Below are 14,444 nucleotides of genomic sequence, written 5' to 3'. Positions count from 1 at the left end.
CAGTGATGTAGAATAGTTTTACATCCTCAGCAAAGAGAATGTAGTTGCTTATAATATGAACACAAACGTTATTTTTATATAATATATATTGTGGGTCCTAAAACACTATCTTGGGGGGAGACTGCTGTTAACAGGTATAAGGTTTGAGAGAGCATTCCCAAGCATAGCTTGTTGCCTCTTATGCAGGGAACTGGAAATGCATAAGATTTTAGTTTTAGAAGTACTGTAGTTTGTCGTGTACCACTGAATCAAAGGCTTTATAGAAGCCTATAGAAATTGCGTCTATTGCTTTTCCTGGTCAAATTGTGAAGTCTATATGTTTTTGCAATGTAAGAATTGCAAATTGCAGGACAATATTTTTCTGAAGCCAAACTGTTTGTTAGAGGGTAGATTGTTTGTGTCTAAGTAGAGGGTAATTGATTGGTTTTTGATTGATTCCATGACTTGGCAGGTGAACATTTGGTGGTCATTCAGCATCATTAGTTCTTGCATTTCTGCCTAAAAAATGTACAACCCAGTGTTACAAATTGTACAACCAAATTACAGCAGTATAAGTTTGATGGGTTTCAGAACTGGTAAAAATGAGGAAACAAGTCAAATACAGATCGTAAATAACAGATGTCTCACTTGTTTTAGGATGATTATTCTCCGTGCTCAAACTCTGTTAACTATCCTGAAACCTACTCAACTTGAGTATGGACAATGCTATTTTATTGACTATGACATGATTCAGTGATGCCTTCCCAAGGATGAGAAAAAGAAAACATTTATATTTGCTTTATTGCTACAAACTTTTTCTTGGCTGCTATTAAAATTGGAATACTTTTCTATCAAGATTAATAAACAAACAAAAATAGCAATATTCATGGGACATTTTAAAAAAGATAAATTTATTATAGTATAATAATAGATCAGTTGGTCTCAAAAAAGCCACTGAGAGCTAGTGAGCTTAACTTTGTCTTCTCTTTATTCAAGTGCACTTTGGAGAACATGAGCAATTCTACTTCTCCTCCTCCCTTATCAATACATAAATGACAACCCAAATGATCACATTTCTTAAATTATAGCTTATAAATCTCCATAGAGAAATAGCTTATAAAATTAGGTTCAGTATGTTTTGTACCACAAAACCATTGGATTTCTGCTATAGCCATTTCAATAACCAAAATTAGATCACTCATCACTATCGTTGGCATATACTGAATATTTAATGTTCTTTCACTAAGCATTCTGAACAACTTTTGCTTATTTTTACAAATTTACTACACTTGTAATTTGCTATTGATAATTAAGTATTTTGCAATTTATCCTTTTATTAGCCAATGGACAAAGTACAGTACAAAATTCTAGCTCTTTGTATTTTGAAACAGAAAATGCCTAAATATACAGTATAAATAATATGTGTAATAAATTATCAGCAACAAATTGCACATTAATGTCTGCTATTGAATAGTGAATATATCGAGTATTAAATCAACATTCCAAATCTGAATTTTTTTAAAAAAAAACAGCACTGAAAGGTATAGTCATTTGTCAACATAAAAGAGAAATTTTATTACAAAAAGTAGGAAATGGGCTTGAATAAAATTTGTCAATAATTGTCAAAATTGAAGTCAATAATGACTACAATATTACTGTTCATTTTATCACACTCCAAATTAAATTTGCCATGATAAAGTCCTTATGGGTTTTTTTATGGTTTGTCATCTTGCAATGAAACATTGACTAAAGAATACTTCAGAGATGAGATGGAAAAACAGTGACTTCCCTCCACGTATGGCTGAATTAGAACTATTTGACCAAAATCTAATTCTAGAGTCACTTGGCCCCAAGCCTGTCGGCAGAGATAAGTTTCCATAAGATAAAGATTTATGGAAGGCCGGGAGGGTGGTGGTAGTATGAATCTCTGCAGGACCTGGAGTAGGCCAACTCTGTGGCACCTGACCGATCACTGGGATTCATGAGGCATTGGAGTGGTATTGAAATATGGGTGTACCTTGGAAGTTCCTTGATAGCTTGATTTTGCCATGGCTGCATTTTGCATTAACTGAAGTCTCCAAACGTTCTTTAAAGGTAGCCCCTTGTAGAGGGCATTGCAGTAATCGAACCTTGAGGTGATGAGGGTATGAGCGACTGTGAGAAGAGTCTCCCTGTCCAAATAGGGCTGCAACTGGTGCACCAGGCAAACCTTTGCAAACGCCCCCCATGCCACAGCTGAAAGTTAGCTGTGGATCTAGGAGGACTCCCAAGTAGCGGACCCTCTCTGAGTGGGTCAAAAGTACCTCCCTCCTGGATAATAGGTGTGATTGTCCTTGGGAGGCAAAACCCACAGTAACTCCATCTTGTCAGGATTGAGTCTGAGCCTGTTAATACCCATCCAGACCCTAACAGCCTCAGACACTGGCACATCATCTCCACTGCTTCGCTGAATTGACATGGGTGGAGATGTACAGCTGAGAATTGTCAGCTTACTGATGATAGAAACATAGAAGACTGATGGAAGAAAAAGACCTCACGATCCATCTAGTCTGCCCTTATACTATTTTCTGTATTTTATCTTGGGATTTTTTATCCTTTTTAGGATAAAAAAATATATGTTTATCCCAGGCATGTTTAAATTCAGTTATACGTCTGCTGGAAGTTTGTTCCAAGGATCTACTATTCTTTCAGTAAAATAATATTTTCTCATGTTGCTTTTGATCTTTTCCCCAACTAACTTCAGATTGTGTCCCCTTGTTCTTGTGTTCACTTTCCTATTAAAAACACTTCCCTCCTGGACCTTATTTAACCCTTTAACGCATTTAAATGTTTCGATCATGTCCCCCCTTTTCCTTCTGTCCTCCAGACTATACAGATTGAGTTGATTAATTCTTTCCTCATACGTTTTATGCTTAAGACCTTCCATCATTCTTGTAGCCCGTCTTTGGACCTCACTCCATGTCATTGGATGATCTCACCCAGTGGCTTCATGTAGATATTAAACAGCAGGGGGAGAGGACCGACTCCTAAGGGACCCCTCAAAGGAAGGACGTAGGAGTCAACATCTGATCCCCTGCCAACACCGATTGCATCTCACCAGAGAGGTAGGAGGAGAACCACCGTAAGATAGTGCCTCCCACTGCCAATCACTCCAGTCAGCACAGAAGGATACCATGGTTGATGGTATTGAAAGCTGCTGAGAGGACAAGAATCACCAGGATAGAAGAATGACTCCTATCTCTGGTCTGCAAGAGATCATCCATCAATGAGACTAAAGAGTTTCAGTGCTGTAGCAGGGCCTGAAACCAGACTGACGAGGGCCTAGATAATCGGTTTTATCCAAGGACCATTCAAGCTGGAGCTCCACCACCTTCTCAACAATCTTCCCCCAAAAGGGAAGGTTGGAGACTGGTGATAGTTATTTAAAATACCTGGATCCAGGGAAGGCTTCTTGAGGAGGGGACGCACCACTGCCTCTTTTAATAGAGATGGAAAGTACCCCTGTATCAATGAAGCGTTCGTAGCTGCCTGGATCCAGTCTTGTGTGACCTCCTTACTGGATGAGATTGGATACAGGTCCAATAAACAGGTGGAGGCGCTCACAGCTCCAATGGCCTTGTACACTTCATCAGGTGTCACCAGGTCAAACTCTTCCCACTTAACCAGACTAAAACAGGTCCCTGTCACCTTGACTGTCTCATCAGTCGAAACTGCATTCCAATCGGAGTCCAGGTCTGTCTGGATCTGAGTGACTTCATCAGTGAAAAACCTATTGAAGTCTGCAACACTGCCCTGTAAAGGATCATCCACCCCTTCCCCAAGTCAAGTCATCCTAAACAGGGTGGCTGGGCAGGATTCCACTGATGCAATCAAGAAGTTGAATTAGGACTAGTGTCTGCTTCCAATGATATTTTACTCATCTGGAAAAGTTTTAGGACTCTTTGTCATCAAGACACTGGTATAGGAAATACAAATAAACAAAATACATAAACAGGCAATCAAATAGAGTCATGCTTTCATATTATGTTGTTCAGAAAAGGACTATGTCATCAAAATGGAACCTCCCACCCAACCAGCTCTCTTTCAGCTTCACATGCAACTGTAACTCTGGTTTTTTTTTGGGCGGAGGTGTTTATAGTTTTTATTTTGTGGGTGTTTTATTTGGCTTATATACTTTATGTAAATTGCTAAGATTCTCTTGACTGCAGTGAGGTAGGAATGTAAAAAATCATCAATCAATTACTCTGGCAAGCAGAACATGCAACCAGGGATACACTTTAAGAAAACTTGGAAGTCTATGGAGTATTTCACAGATGTTGCCTACCAGATGTTTGGATAATATCTTATATGGACAGATTGTGCAGTATACAATAAACCTTAGAATCTATGAAAATATAATATATATTCCTACCAGATGTTACGATAACACTACATATTATCCCAACATCTGTTTTTATGCAAACAAGAAAGCCTTTATTTTATTGCAATGCATCCCTGTATAATGCAAAACAAACAGATATATACAGGAAGCAGATTATGGAAAGTGTGAAAATGGAGAATAAAATCTTTTTTCTCATAAGGGCTTACTGTTACGATGAACATTTCACTTGACTATATAATCAGTAAATTATTTTACCAATTACCTAGTGAAATACACCTTTCCATTCAAAATGAAATGGCGGTTAGGTATCTTCTTGTCTATCTCTAAACGTTTTCTGGTGTGGTACATATTCACACATCCAAGTTCATCTTATCTTCTCCTTCATATGCTGCCCCACCTAGATGAACCTGAAGGTGAGGATGAATAATGCACAATACCGTCACTGTTCAGAATATGCGGTGGTTAGCAATTATGATACAATACTTAAAATTAGGAAGAACACATAATTTTTCTTTTATTTCTCCTTTTCTGTCTCTACTTCTCTCCCATCTCTCCCTCCCTCCCTCCCTCTATCCATCCACCCATCCACCCATCCACCCATCCATCCATCCATCCATCCATCATCCATCCATTATCCATCCATCCACCCATCCATCCATCCATCCCTTCCTCAGATTTGATATTCATTTTATATTTTCAGTTTTGTTCCAACAATTATAATGAATTTCTTGATTTTTATTTACATGAAGCAGCTTGCTTTATAGTCTTCAGCCAATAGAGTAATTTCTGGATTTTGTATGGATTATATGTGGTCATTCTAAAAAGTAGCCTTGTCCATGAGAAAGATTTCATTGTTTTCACTTTATTTTGCCATGAGATGGTTGGTTTCCAGTTTCCTTCCTGATCCAATTCAGAAAACTGATTGTAACCTTTCAAGCCTTTCATGGCATGGCGTGGCTGAGAGATATCTTCTCCATGGTTACATCAGCATGCTAAGTTAGGTCTTGCAGAAAAGGCATGATGCAGGTAGTTTCGTAGCTTATAGTATGGTGGAATATGTAATTAATATTTACTTTACTTTTTATAAATGAATATTTTCATATCCAATTTATGAGATATAACTAGGCAGTATTATGAAATTAAGATTATTTTTTTATTTTGCCTTAAAATTAAGGAGAAAGTAATTTCATTTCTCCTTTCATTTGCACATCTGTGACATTCAAGAAAGTTTTTTTTTTAAATCAACAACAAAGGTTTGTGACTGACAACCCTGAAATGATCTCCTTCTCTATATTTTTTAATGTAAATTCTAAATAGTGTAAGAGCCTTGCCTGGGATCTTGTCTGGTTAAGTAATCTTGCCTTGGATGATCCATGTTCCTGTCTAATGTAACTTCAGGGCATCCAGTTGAGGACTCTGAATGTAAAATTCATTTCCCTTCTTTTCCATTTTAAATTAAATCCTAGCAGTGAAATGCTTAGGCTGTTATGGTGGTTTTACAATTGTCTTTGAATGATAGGCTTTTATTGCTTCAGTTTCTTCTGGTTGGTTATAGAAATATAAATCAACCAATAAATGTAATGTTTTATAAAGGTTTATAAAGAAATGGAATTTTAATGTACATAGTATATTAAAATTCAAATTATATTATAATTATATTATAATTATTAAAAATACTAGACAACACAGTATCAACAGTAGAGACCTTCAAATTTCTAGGTTCTATCATATCTCAAGACCTAAAATGGTCACCTAACATCAAAAACATCATCAAAAAAGCACAACAAAAATGTTCTTTCTGCGCCAGCTCAGGAAGCTCAAACTGCCCAAGGAGCTGCTGATACAGAGGAATCATTGTCATCTGCACCTCTATAACTGTCTGGTTTGGTGCTGCAACCCAACAGGACTGACACAGACTTCAGAGGATAATCAGAACTGCAGAAAAAACAATTGCTGCCAACCTGCCTTCCATTGAGGACCTGTATACTGCATGAGTCAAAAAGAGGGCGGGGAAAATATTTACTGACCCCTCACATCCTGGACACAAATTGTTTCAACTCCTACCCTCAAAATATCGCTACAGAGCACTGCACACCAAGACAACTAGAGACAAGAACAGTTTTTTTCCTAATGCCATCACTCTACTAAACAAATAATTCCCTCAACACTGTCAGACTTTCTACTAAATCTGCACTTCTATTCTACTAGTTTTTCTCATCATTTCACCCATTTCCTCCCATGTTGACTGTATGACTGTAACTTGTTGCTTATATCCTAAGATTTGTATTAATATTGTTTCTTCATTGCTTATTTGACCCCTATGACAATCATTGTGCTGTACCACATGATTCTTGACAAATGTATATTTTATTTTATGTACGCTGAGAGCATATGCAACAAGACAAATTCCTTGTGTGTCCAATCACACTTGGCCAATAAAAATTCTATTGTATTCTATTCTATATTAATATAAATAGTTATCATAACACATGCAGGAGACTCAAGAAATTATTTTCATTTTCCAAAGGAAATGTTCATAAGAGCATCTTCTTTCACAAGGACAATGCTGGGAAATAGGGACAGCTGGGGATTATCCCCCAAACTTGTCTCATGGGCCTCAGAAAGTATTGTTCGAATCTCATTCTATTTCTTCCCTCTCTCACATCCCAAGCCAAATACAAGTGGAATATGCACGCAATTGGCACAATCTTCTGAATCCTTAAACAGAGTTTCTAATGCTTCCCTCTCTTTTATTTTAGGTGGGAGGGCATATATCTCATTGGGTATACCTGCTTGAATGAGTAAAATAAAAACCAAAACTGAGTTCAGTTTTTAATGACTACATAAGGGCAGCCCTACAATCTTTTGGGGAAGGGATAGAACTGCTGTTGTTGTGATAAAATGAATGGAAATCTCCATCTAAGCATTGAACGGAGAGAATACACAGGAAATATAATTTAGCTTCCTTGGATCAAAAATTGTTCACTTTGGCAATTCTGAAATCAAACACATTATAATGGTTAACATGAATGTAGTCTGGAAAAGTAGAGTTATTGATATAAATTTAAAAGCAGGCTAGTTAGAACAATAATCTTCCCTGTAATGATGTATGGGTGTGAAAGTTGGACACCAAGAATGTCTGATTGAAGAAGAATTGTAGTCTTTGAACTGTGGTGCTGGTATAAATTATTGTATATATCATGGACAACCAGAATAATAGAGAGGTGCTAAATCATATAAAATCAGACACAACATTAGATGCTAAAATCATAAGACTATGTCTGATTTACTTTGGCCATGTCATACGTGCAAATTCATTGGAGAAGTCAGTGCTAGGAATGGTTAGTGGAACAAGAAGAAGGGCCAAGCAAAGAACATGCTGTCTTGATACATCAAATCTGATTCAAAGATGAGCATCGAACAACTGAAAAAAGTTGTGCTTGACAGGGAAGCATGTGGAACACTTGCTTATAAAATTGTCAAAAGTCAGACATTACTGAATGGTTACAACCACAACAAATCAATATTATCTGTGGGATTTAAAAAAAAAAAAAACAAGCTCACTTTTTGGTAATTTTCATGTAATTTCCTTAAAAATAAAAGAAGAATGCATCATTGCTTCAGTAAACATAGCCGCTTTGTTTATTTTATTTGTTTATTATCAATCTAATTAAAATTTCTTCTTTGTTGATTTTAAACATCCCATATCCATTAGCAGCTGTTATCATTATCCTTGACTGGTTGGTTACATATCATCAATTTGGTGTCAACTCTTAACCACCACATAGATAGATGTCTTCCAAAATGATCAGATGACACAGGAAATTTTCAGAGTTATTATTTGAGTTATCATGTTTTCTGCAAAATTAGGAGAATTTTGGCAAAAATAGAGAGCAGGACATTCCTTTAAGAAAGGTCACCCTGATGAATGTCTTAGTTTTGTACCACTGTGAGTTACCAGACATCATCTTTGTTTTAGACAATGTATTGCCTTAATGTAGCAAGAAAAATAGGCGGAGGAATTTCTGAAGTCTGAAGAGCAGGTTTTAATTTTAATTCTATTAACTAGTGTTTCACAATATGCCAAGGAACATTGCAGAAGCCAATAGAATATAATTCTAATTCAATGAAGATATGATATGTGAACACATGATTGGTATTGTTTTATAGAACAATTTGTAAACAATAATTCTAGATTTAAAATAAGATCATTTAATCGGGGTTACTAGTATCCTGATGATAACTATACAGAAAGTTCTGACTCTTTGCTGCTAGAAGAAGCCCAGATGTTTACAGTGCATTTAAGAGAAATATCTCACACCAGTTCTAATTATAAAATGTGCAAGGAGGCTAGCAATGCAACATATATACCTAAAACAAGAAATGTGTTTTTAAATGTAATACATAGCAATATTGCTTCCAAAATCAAAGAGACAAACCTATACACATTCACTTGAAAGCTGCACAGTTATGATTTGTTTCTAACATTGCTATGATAACAGTGGGAGATTAACAAGACTGCATGTTGACAAAAATCTTCTGCCAATAGTAATTCCTTCTGTGTTATGGCTTACCTTGTGGATATTACTGGTTTAAGCACAAAACTATGGCTATTAGAAAACTATTGTAAAGACTTATCTGTCTATTCATCCAGCCATCTCATTTTTTTTTCAAATGAATGTTGTTCAGATATGCTGGACTACAAATCTCATAAGCAGAGTGAACAATATTAATTCTCTTTCTCCCTCTCTTTCTTTCTCTGCAATTCTCTGGGCCAATAGCTGAAATGTAGTGTCCACTTATCTCTTGACAGGGACATGCCATGTTCTCATGATCACCTCACCTTCAGGTATTCCTTTTCAGTGGACAATAAGTTGTGCAGTTTTGCAATCTAACGCACTTTGAGGCTGTATGTTAAAACTGGGATAAATAAGATGGTAATCTTTCTGCAATGTCCCACTGCAATTTTTCCCAGTGTCAGTTTTTGAACAAAAATTTGCCAGAATGATCCTTCCCTATAAAATTCACTGGAACTCAACAGTGATTAAATCATCTATGAAGTGCTCATTGCAAAACTGCACAGATGATGATGATGATGATGATGATGATTATTATTATTATTATTATTATTATCATCTAAAAAGGAATACCTGGAGATGAGATGACTCTAACATCATGAGAACATGGTAGGGGAAAAACTCTTCTAGAATTCTATTAAAAGGACCCCAATAGGTATCTCTGGTATGGCAAATGTTTTTGCAGTTGATGCTCAGGGATATTTTAGATATGAGTTTAGTCCTGTTCCAGAATAACCTAAAGCCTATTTATAGCAATTCAGTTAGAAGCTCATCATTGATTGCATTCACACAAAACACTTTAATCAGAATTAATGGTGACAGACAGCTAAAAGTACTGGTCTAGCTATCTTCAAATCTTGTCTCTCATATTAATTAATGGTTATTTTACCATTGGAAGGTAACATTTGATAGGAATGGACGATATCATAACTGGGGAGCCCACCAATTTCCATTGTTACTACACCTTAAATAAAAACAGCACTACAGTATTTGCTGGCATTGTGCCTCTGGCAGAGTAGGATTGTCAATAGACACAGCAAGTTATAGTTTTCTAAAAACTCAAGGACAGGTGGGTAGCACTTTAGCTCAGCTGTCAGGAAGAACTGTAGGATAAACAAACTCATAGTAATGCCTCTATAAAATCTGCACACTAGTTTTAAACACAGGGCAAATAAATGAATTTTGCAATAATGTCAGCCTAAAACTCAGGGAAGAAAAATAATCCAGCAAACTAAAAGGCATGGAAATCTCTCTCTCTCTCTCTTTCTCTCGCTCAATCATTTCTATTTCTAACTTTTTTATTATCTACTTATCTATATTCCTACCTACCTATCTTGGAATGCAAGATTTTAGGATAGATGAGACCAGCCTGCTCTGTAACCAATATTGTCTGAAGAGATAATAAAATGCTACTGAATGTGCATCAGTTTCATAAAACCTAGGCAGAGAACTTTCCAGTTATATTATTCTATCTGATCAATCAACAAGGCTTGTTTCTGTCTTATCTGACATTGATCTCATCCCTATAATTCTTTAAGAAGCCAGTTTATGAAATCATACAGATTACTAATTCAAGTTTGTGTATTTTACACGGAGCAATTCTTAAACAGAGGCCTTACTGAACATTGCAAAGTTTATATAAACTACTGTTTTATATATAAAACATGTGCTCTACTACTAATCTTCTCTTCCCATAATGAAATATATTATTAAATATTCTGATTTATTGAATTTCTGAAGTCCAGATAAATTTCTACATGGGTTTGGGTCACGAGGATTTTTTCAGTCATTTTTTTGCTCTGAGTAACAGAAACTCAGAGTAACAGAAACTTATTCTAGTTAAATAGTTGAATTTTATATATTACTGTTGTGATAATTCTAATTAGTTCAACATTATAGTTTAGGGGTTACACCATAACTTCCCTTCCCTGGCATCCTTTGGAAGTGACTCCAGCCCCCAGACAACCAAATCCTTTTTCTGCTGTCAATCTTCTATGTTTCTATGTTAATATGTCAAAACTGTGTTTATGAGGCACCTTCTTCCTTCAACTCATGACTCCTTAAAAATATCAAAAGAAACCAAATTTGCTTTGTATCCACCTAAATTGTAGGAGGTAAGAACTAGATGACTGCATTTATTTCTCTTTCAATTTCCTTTTTCCTCAGTATCTCAGTAAACTGAAGGTCTCTTCACATGCCAGAACTGTTCCTTTGTTCTTGTGAGAAGTTTGTTTTGTATATTATGAAAGCTAAGGGGTCTCTGGTATTGCCCCTTGCAATCATAGTAAATCCTTTTCCTATCTAGATTCCTATCATGTTCACATACATACTTTCCACAGATGAAAAAGTGATCAACATTCCATTTGGAGAATTCCCACCGTTTTCTCTGTCTATGTTTCCCAAGCATTTTTCTCCCTTTTCAAATGTCTGCTTTCTCTTCTCTTCTCATCTCTTCTCTCTTCTCTTATACATCAAAGGTCATGGAGCAAATCTTCCCAAGTCTACTCAAGCAATAGCATTCATTTCAGTTTAAAAGCAGAGACAGACAAGAGTTGATTTTTAATCTTTCATGCATGTTTATCTGTATATATCCTAAATCATGTAATGTTTATTCTGGCTGCTTTAGACATAGCAAAAAAACAAAAACAAAAACAAAAACCAGTATTAGACAGACTTTATGTAGCGTGATTCACTCTTTACTTTTATATGGTAATGGAAATATCCACACAGATAGGCCCCATACTGGTAATGTTTGACACAGAGTTGTTTTACAATTTTCTTCTACCTGATATCAAATATTGCCATTTCTATGTTGAGGGACCCAAGATTAGTATAATCCTTAGTTTTTCTTAATCAGAATTTTACATATTTTTAAGTTCTGACCTACACTTGCAATAAATGACAGATTCTTCCAATTATTATGACTCTATTAATACTATCAATTTCAATCCGCTTAGCAAGATTGCAGTGTTAAGAAATCATTCCTCATTCTACCCACATAAACCAACTTATGTATTCAACAATATATAATGGAATGTTGATCACATACCAAGCAGCCAAATGCGGATAAAATATGTTTGGAAGAGTCAAGAGTAGTTGGGTAGCTAAATTAAACATATCCATGGAGTTTTCCAAGTGCAAAGTACATTAAAGTACACATTCCTATTAATGCTGGACTTTTATTTACGTCAGACTTTGATAATAATCAGGGGACAAGAGAAAGCACCGAAGGTCATAGAATGGGGTGAGTTTCCTAACAAAACATGTGACTGTGTTTGGCTATTCAAATACCACTGAATTCAATGAACTTTAACCAACCCAACCAAATAGAAAAAGCTTCCCTTTCTATTTGGTGGGTGTTTAACTGCAAAGAGCCAATGCACAAAGCTAATGCATTGAAGTCCCCCCAGAAATCAGTACCTTATAAACATCTTATGAGAGAAAATCAAGAAAAACACAGCAATAGTTAAGATACAATACTGGCATGACATTATTTCAATGTTCAGAAGAGAACATACTGTGAATTCCATTGTTTATTTTTTAGATCCAAGCAAAAATATAACTTTTTCCATTGGACGTTGCGATAAGTTGGAAAATTTGCCCCTTGTACAGTAAAGGGCTGGTAGTCTACAATGTTAAGTGATGGTTTGGAGGTGCTGATAAGAGGACAAAGACAAGAGGATTCATATGATGAGGCCAAAAGCGTACAGACCCTTTCTCATTTGTACACAGCATTGTTTCTGTGGCATTGTTTCAAACTAGCCTTGGAACAGTACTACTCCTTTCATTGAGGGGCCCAGTTGTTATTGTGAACTGATTAATGCAATCCCACTTTCAAAGTTTTCTGAACAGAGTGTACAACCTCCCCAAAACTGCTTATATAATGCTGTATATATGCATCTTAAAATATATACTTTGTATTGAGCTTCACCAGAAAAAGAAGTAGCAATGCAAATAATTATAAATCTTAAACGGAATACTTTATCCTAAAAACAATGTCAATCTTTAAATATTGCAGAAAGTTAAGTATCTCAATTTTTTAAAAAAAGATTTTAAGTATTCCAGAATTATGATACAATGCAATACCCAAGTTTAGCCAAGTACTATGAATTTCAGAAATCAAGTTGCTGGATTTTGATTGCAACTGTCTGATGTTTTTTAAAGCAAAGAACGGAGACGATGAAATAACAATACCCAACTCCTAGTATTACTACCTCAATCTGCACCACTGTTCCTAGTATTACTACCGCATCTGCACCTCGCAGGAGCAGCCTCCGCTCATCGGTGTTGCAACACCAGTATCCCTCAAGTCGTAACTACTCAGACTTTTCCATTTTACCTGATCCTACAGATATGGGTGTCTAGAAAGTTGAAATAGCGCTGAAAAAGTGGAGGGGAAAGAAACTTACAGGAGCGCCTCCGTGCGTGTAATGCAAGGCGAGGAGGTGGTAGCGGTGGTGCACCTACGGATTGGTGGAGCTTTCTTCTCTTCTCCCTTAGTTCGGTCTCTCTGCCCGCTACGAGCCCTTCTCTTCGCCTTCCGAGCACACTGGTGCTACTATTGCTAGAAGGCGGAGGCTCAGCTCAACCCAGTCCCCTGGGTAACTGGAAGGGAGTGTCATGAGGCTTGGATTTGTCCGGTGTTAGTTCTGGATTTATAGGAAGGGACGTTTGCCCGCTTGTTTCCCATCTAACTCACTCCACCCGCCCCATTCCCTCCTAGGAGACCCCCGCCTGGCCATCTCGCTTTCTTCCCCCGCCCCGCCGCCACTCCCAGCGCGTGATTCAGCCTGCCTTCCAACCTCCACGGTTTTCTTCCCGGCCCCCGGTAATGAAATCGGTGCGTGAAAGGACACGCGTGTGCCTCAGCTTCGCCTTCTCAGCGCTTGAAGCCAAGGCATCAACAGCGCGCCTGCCTCCCCCGCTTCCCTCCGTCAGCATCTTCAAGATGTAGAAGAAAGAGGAGATACAGTCGGGAACGATTCCCTCGGTTGGAAGAGAGTCCTTTGCAAAGTTTTACGTTCTTTCGACCGGTGGGGAAACTAAAATTTAATTGAGTGGTTTACTTTTTTTATTGTTTGCGTTTATCCGACGGAAGCAGCGCTTTCCCCTTGGATAACACCCCCACCCCCATTTCCAGAGGCCCTCCCCAGCAGAAAGCGAACAGCTTGTTCACATTTTCGAGGGGGGGGGCTCATGGGAGCAATTACTTGAGGCACAGCTCAGAATTGGTCTGGGCGTTGAACCAGGAGTGTGGGAATTGCAGAGAATTTCCCTAATTCTTAACATGGTATGCATATATGTGCCTCTCTGTGTTTTGTGGGATGGGATATTCTTCCCACATAGGGATATACAGTGTTCAAAACTTTTCTTGATAGTTCTCAAACCTCGACTCTAGAACTTCTAGATGTCTGGGATTAAATTAACCCATTCACTGCTGTTGGTAGGAATCAATGTAAAAAGTTTGTGGCAATGTATCCAAAAGATCTGGTGGATACCAGATTGCT

General features: G+C 37.1%; 2 protein-coding genes across 3 annotated transcripts in view; both read right to left on the bottom strand.

Annotated features, from left to right (window-relative positions):
- The window catches only part of AGTR1 (angiotensin II receptor type 1), a 49,292-nt gene extending 35,860 nt beyond the window's left edge, over positions 1-13,432 (bottom strand). Inside the window, exon 1 of one of the 2 annotated variants that reach the window (XM_070753394.1) lies at positions 13,347-13,432. The gene's annotated coding sequence lies outside the window, so the exon portion shown is untranslated. Of the gene's footprint in view, positions 1-11,986; positions 12,063-13,346 lie in introns of those variants that run through there. The other variant, XM_070753395.1, reaches the window with a different exon arrangement.
- LOC139168065 (carboxypeptidase B-like) overlaps positions 1-13,654 on the bottom strand; it is a 122,762-nt gene extending 109,108 nt beyond the window's left edge. The window contains exon 1 of the mRNA XM_070753389.1: positions 13,347-13,654. The gene's annotated coding sequence lies outside the window, so the exon portion shown is untranslated. The remainder of the gene's footprint in view (positions 1-13,346) is intronic.
- Between the last annotated feature and the right edge of the window lie 790 nt (positions 13,655-14,444).

This window comes from Erythrolamprus reginae, chromosome 5 (genome assembly GCF_031021105.1).
Source record: "Erythrolamprus reginae isolate rEryReg1 chromosome 5, rEryReg1.hap1, whole genome shotgun sequence".
Lineage (NCBI taxonomy): Eukaryota > Metazoa > Chordata > Lepidosauria > Squamata > Dipsadidae > Erythrolamprus > Erythrolamprus reginae.
The sequence above is the reverse complement of the archived record's forward strand: the minus strand, read 5'-3'. Positions and strand labels throughout refer to the sequence as shown.